This window comes from Passer domesticus, unplaced genomic scaffold (assembly GCF_036417665.1).
Source record: "Passer domesticus isolate bPasDom1 unplaced genomic scaffold, bPasDom1.hap1 HAP1_SCAFFOLD_51, whole genome shotgun sequence".
Lineage (NCBI taxonomy): Eukaryota > Metazoa > Chordata > Aves > Passeriformes > Passeridae > Passer > Passer domesticus.
The window spans coordinates 23776-29775 of record NW_026990161.1 but is presented as its reverse complement, the minus strand read 5'-3'; positions in this window follow the sequence as shown (position 1 = coordinate 29775).

Here is a 6000-nt window from a genome sequence, read left to right as displayed (position 1 = left end):
TGAGCTCTCTTGGTGTTGGTGTGTGTGGTCCACACTGCTTAGGAGATCTTCTTCTGTCCTTCTTCTTCTTTTGCAGGCTGCTGCTGTCTCTCTTAGGCTTTTGTTCTGTTTTTCTGATGGTGGCTGTGGTGTTTGCCTGGCCATTGGCAGAAGAGTTTTATGTTTTTTGCTGGGATGCGTCTTGGGCCTGCTGCTGTAGAGACACAAGCATATCCTCCCTCCCAAGTAATGAATGGGAAAGGGCCCATAATTTGTTTGGATTCAGGGTCTTTGATCAACACAGGTGGCTTTTCTTTTTATTGGGCTGCCAATTAAATATAAAATGCCTGATGACTGGGGGAGTTGTTCAAAAAGTTGAGCACATCAAGGGCCTTGGCCAGGCTCTCAATGGGAGATAATATGTGGACTCCCTGTCTCTGTTGATCAAGGATCCTTTGGATGGAAGAGTGGGCCCTCTGGACGATGGACTGTCCTGTGGCAGAGTGTGGTATGGCTGTGACATGTTTTGTAGCCCACTGGTCAGAAAATGGTTGGAATCAGTGGGAGGTATAAGCAGGACCATGATCAGTTTTAATTTCCTGTGGAACAGGGGAGGTGGAAAAGGCTAAAAAGGAACGTTTTATAGCATCTTTTGATTTTTCAGCAGCATGGGCAGGGGCAGAAATCGCAGCGTTGTCGGTGTGGATTGAGACGGGGATGTATTTTAGTCTCCCAAAAGGGGCTTGGTGTGTGATGTGTGATTGCCCGATCTGGAGAGTCTTTAGTCCTCTTGGATTGAGTGCAGCTCTGACAGAAGCAAAGGCACGTTGCTGACAATTTGGGCAGGTGGCTGCCATGAATCTTGCCTGATCTTGGGTAATTTTAAAGATGCTGAGCGGTGCAGGAATGTTTTGATGGTAGAAGTGGTGGCGGATCCTAGCCTGTTGAAAAACATTCCGTGGGGAAGTTTGGACAACCCTTGCTGGGGCATCTGCTGTAGCATTGCCTACTATAAATGCAGGAAGGGTGGTATGAGACCTTGTGTGCATGATATAGTGTGGGTGTTGTCTGTGGGACAGAAGAGAAATGAAAGGGGAAAGCAAATGCTCTAGTTGGGGTTAGAAATGTCTTTGAAAATGGAATTTTCGGCCCGCTGCACTAGGTCATAGACATGTGCCGAATCAGTGATCAAAGGAAGAGGTTCTTTGAAAGTGGAGAAGGTCCTAAGGACTGCAGTCAATTCAGCAATTTGGGCAGGGTGAGGATGCCCTGGCTTGGCTTTTGTCTCTTGAGCAATGCGGAGCCAGGGCAGTGCAGAGCAGGGTGGGAAGCAGAGCCCGGAGCCTTTGGAGGCTGCAAGCCTTAAACATCAGCCCCTGCAGCAGCCCAGATGCAGGTGCCACAGATGCCAAGGCTGTCAAGGCCTTGAGAGCGGGCAGGTGGATTTTGCATCCCTGTGGGCTGATGGCGGCTCTGGAGCCAGGAGTGGCTGTGGCTGCAGCAGGAAGGGTGGCTGAAAGTTTCCTGCCTTGCTTTGGTGGCATGGCTGCAGGGGCCAGTGCAGTGAGAGCCCCCTCTGTGCTGGTGAGAGCTCAGCTCTTGGGGACGCGGCTGTGCCCCAGCCCAGGAGCAGCAGCAGTGGCCAGCGGCAGCAGTGGTGTCAGTGGGACCCCCTGTGCACAGGGAGCCCCAGCCGCGGGGTGGCCGTGGCAGCAGCCCCAGGGAGCTCCAGCCCCGGGATCCCGGAGCAAGTGGAAATCCCAACTGTGCAAACGCTGCCTGTGCCTCTTGGGTTTTCTTTGGTTGAGGGGATTTCGAGGTACGTTAGAAGTCTCTTTTTCTCTAACTTAGCTGTCGAAGGAAGAGTTGAGAAGTATGTGCTTCACTCTCTTAAGGTTGATTTTTACATTTTGTCTAAAACATTTTTTTGCTGGCCTGCTGAGGTTTGTTCAGCAGGTCAGCTTAAGGTACTCTTTTTGCCTCTTGGGTTGGTGTTATCTTTTATATTAAAACCTGACTATACTATGTTTACAAGAATGTTTTAATAGCTATTACTTAAGTTAGATAGTGACTTTCTACTTGAAACCAATATGTGAATGGTAATATCGTCTTTCATATGGATGCTAGCGAGAAGAAAGAGGAAGGACTGGGTACACCCAAATTTTTCTATCTATGTAGATAATACCAAACTCTTTCGTACAAGGTTCAAAACCTCTGTGTACAGTGCTCTAAATGTTTTCCGTTCACTTTGTGATTACTATTACTAGACTATCTAAATTGTTGTGACTTTTAATTCTTGACATAAAGGTGGTAACATGCTTTATGGGTTAAATTCAAAGGCCCAGGGGTCTTTGGCTACATGCCAGGGTCTCTGAACCCCCTGCCAGGGATTTAAAGCCCCCTGGCTGGGGCTGGAATCATTTAGGATGGTCAGGGGGAGGTCCGGGGTTCTGACAGTGCCCAAAGGAATGAGAAAGAGAAGTGAAGTTTTATAAAGAATCATTATTTATTTGCTGAACATCGGCAAACACGAGGATTTACAGAACACATTTCATTACAACAATCCTCATAACAACAACAACAACAATCTACTGCACATATTTCCATGGGATCCTATGGAGTAACAATCTTCAAAACATATTTACAAAGAACTACTAACCTAAGAACATATTTACAAAAATATCCTAACTTTTCAAACATATATACACCGCCGTAATATCTACAGCCATCATCTGCATCAGTCCTGGAAGGAAGAAAGAAGCAAAGCTGGAGTCAGCTGCCAGCACTGGGCCCAGCTGGGCCCCAGGAGCTGGGACAGGGCTGGCAGGGCTGGTATGGCCCCAGGCAAGTGCAGGGCAGGCCAGGGCTGGTGCTTGTGGCAGCACAATCCAGGCCCCCTGCGGGCAGCGTGTCCCTGAGCGGGGCCATCCAGCCCAGCCCCAGCCTGGCGCCAGGGCAGCCACTGTGTCTGTGGGCAGGGCATGGGGAGCATCTGCCTGTCTTACTTGTGGGGCTCCATCTTCATCCAAGGACCATGGGCTCCTCCTCATCCTTCTCATCCACTTCCATCGCCTCGATGTCATCCTCCTCATCAACTTCCATCTCCTCAACCTGGTCTTCCACGTCCACCTCCATCATTTCTTCCTCATTCAGCACCATGTCCACTTCCATCGCCACCACAGTGTCTCTGTTAGTCTGCAAGAGACAGCACAATCTCACAGTGGGGTTCCTGTCCCACACCATCCATTCCCACATGGCTGCAGCCTGCTCAAGCAGGCTGCCTCCTCCCTGGAATGGCACAGTACCTCCACTGGCGCAGCAGTGCTCATCCTGCTGGGGTTGGTGCTCCAGAGCAGGCAGCAGGAAAAGCCCAGGCAGCAGCAGCAACAGCTGAGTGCTGACGGGCAGAGCGCAGAGCGAGCGCCAACTGAGCGCTGGCAGCAGGCAGAGTGTCTGCTGTGGTGGTTTCCAGGTGCTGGACGTTCCACCTGGAACACTGTGGGAGCTGTGATGTCACAGAAGTTTCAGGGCCGCTCCACACTGGGAGGTGGGCATGGTGGAATGATGAAATCCTTGAATGGTTTGGCCTGGAAGGGACCCTAAGGATCATCTGGTTGCAAGCTGAGCAGCCTCCCAGCACAGCAGGTTGCTGCGGCCCCTGTCCAAGCTGGCCTTGGATGTTGGCGGGCATGGGGTATGCACAGCCTCTCTGCGCTGGTCCCTGTGTCAGGGACAAGCACCCTGACAGGAAAGAAGTTCTTGCCATCATGGAATGGATTCCAGCTCTTGCAGTTTCATCCCATTCCCCCTTGTTCTGTGACTTCAGTTGCTGACAAAGAGTCCTCTCCCACTTCCCTGTGGGTCAGGCTGTTCCTGCAGGGTCACACATGTGGCTGAAGCTGCAGCCAGGAGAGAGAGAAGCCAAGCTGGCAGAGAGAGGAAATGGGGAAAGTGACATGAGAGATGAGAGGAGAAGGAAAAAGTAGAGACATGCAAGGCATTGGGTTGGGTGGGCTGTGGCATTCCTGCCTTTTATTAGAGGCCAGGTTCTCTGGTGCACTCAATGACTGTGTGATTGCGGCGTGTCCACAGTGAGCCCGTGTGAGCGAGCTGCACTCCCAGAGGCCGGAGCACACTTGCTTCAAGTGCTGATGAATGAGGCCAGAGATGGGTCTTTGTGTGGAACTCCAAACGCTGTGCATTGCCATGAAGAGGGTCCAGGGCCAGAGAGAAAATGAGGCTGGGGTCTGAGGGTTTCATTCGGGGGGGAGAAGGGGTGAAGCCAGGACCAGCAGGGGAGAAGAGAGAGGAGAACATTGTCTGGAGAGTAGATATAAGGAAAAAATGGCAGTTGAAGTGGGTGATAGCAACAAAACCTGCGGATTGCAAGAGGCTGCAAGTGGCCATGGGTGAGAGCCTTGCATTCAGAGGGGTTTCTCTGTTTCACCTTGGTCCCCTTTGCCCTAAGGTATTACAGTTGCAATGAGAGGCCCCTGGGCCTCCACAAGTGCCCCCTTTTTGTTTTCAAGAATGAAGGCTTCTGCCATGGACTTTTGCAAGCGTTGAGCAAAACTGGATAGAATAACCAAGACAATGAATACAAGAAACAAAGCCCACAAAACAGTCTTGACTAAATCACAGAATCACAGAAACATGAGTTTGGAAGAGACCCCTAAGATGATCAAGTCCAACCTATGCCCTAACATCTCAACTAGACTATAGCACCAAGTGGCATGTCCAGTCTTTTTTTAAACACATCCAGTGATGGTGATTCCACCACCTCCCTGGGAAGACAATTCCAGTGCTTTATTATTCTTTCAGTGAAAATTTTTTTCCTAATATCTAACCTATACCTTCCCTGACGTAGCTAGAGACTGTGTCCCCTTGTTCTGTCAGTTGCTGCCCGGTGGAAGAGACCGACCCCCACCTGTCTACAACCTCCCTTCAGGAAGTTGTAGAGAGCAATAAGGTCACCTCTAAGCCTCCTCTTCTCCAGGCTAAACAACCCCAGCTCCCTCAAATGTTCCTCGTAGGGCTTGTTTTCCAAGCCCCTCACCAGCCTCGTTGCTCTCCTCTGGACACGCTCAAGTATCTCAATATCCTTCCTAAATTGAGGGGCCCAGAACTGGACACAGTACTCAAGATGTGGCCTCACCAGTGCCGAGTACAGGGGGAGAATGACCTCCCTGCTCCTGCTGCTCACACAAGTCCTAATGCAGGCCAGGATGCCGTTGGCCTTCTTGGCCACCAAGGCACATTGCTGGCTCATATCCAATCGGCTGTCAACCAGCACCCCCAGGTCCCTTTCTGCCTGAACACTATCCAGCCACACCGTCCCCAGCCTGTAACGCTGTAGGGGATTTTTGTGGCCAAAATGCAGAACACGGCACTTAGACTTATTAGACTTCATATTGTTGGACGTAAAGATGAAAGCCAGCCTTTCATGCCCCAGTCTTTCAACAGTCCAGTGAGCCAGTCGTTGTTGCCTTTTGTCTGGATCTTATTGATTTGATCTGTGAGCAGCTGGCCGCTCTGGTATACTGAGTCCCTATGTGAGAAGAGGTTGACATGTGTGGCCATGGGCAAGAAATTGTGGCTTGGCTGTGGAACCACCCATGCGAAGGCATGCGGCATAGTTAGGAGCATCCAGCTTCCTGCTGCAGTGGCAAGAAAGGACAGCATCCTTTGACTTTAGCTAATTTACTAGTGGGTGGAGGCTTGGGTGGCCTGAAAGTAAAGAGATAGGGAGATTGCAATGTGAAACTTAAATTCTGGTCCCACTAAACTTTCTCTTCTGTAAGGCAAGGGTTTGAAGTCAGCTTATTAGAAGAATCAAATATCAAGGCTAGAATACAGTTTTTCCAATTGTTAAGCGGGATATCGCAGTTAGTGGTGTCTGAGCTCTCTTGGTGTTGGTGTGTGTGGTCCACACTGCTTAGGAGATCTTCTTCTGTCCTTCTTCTTCTTCTTTTGCAGGCTGCTGCTGTCTCTCTTAGGCTTTTGTTCTGTTTTTCTGATGGT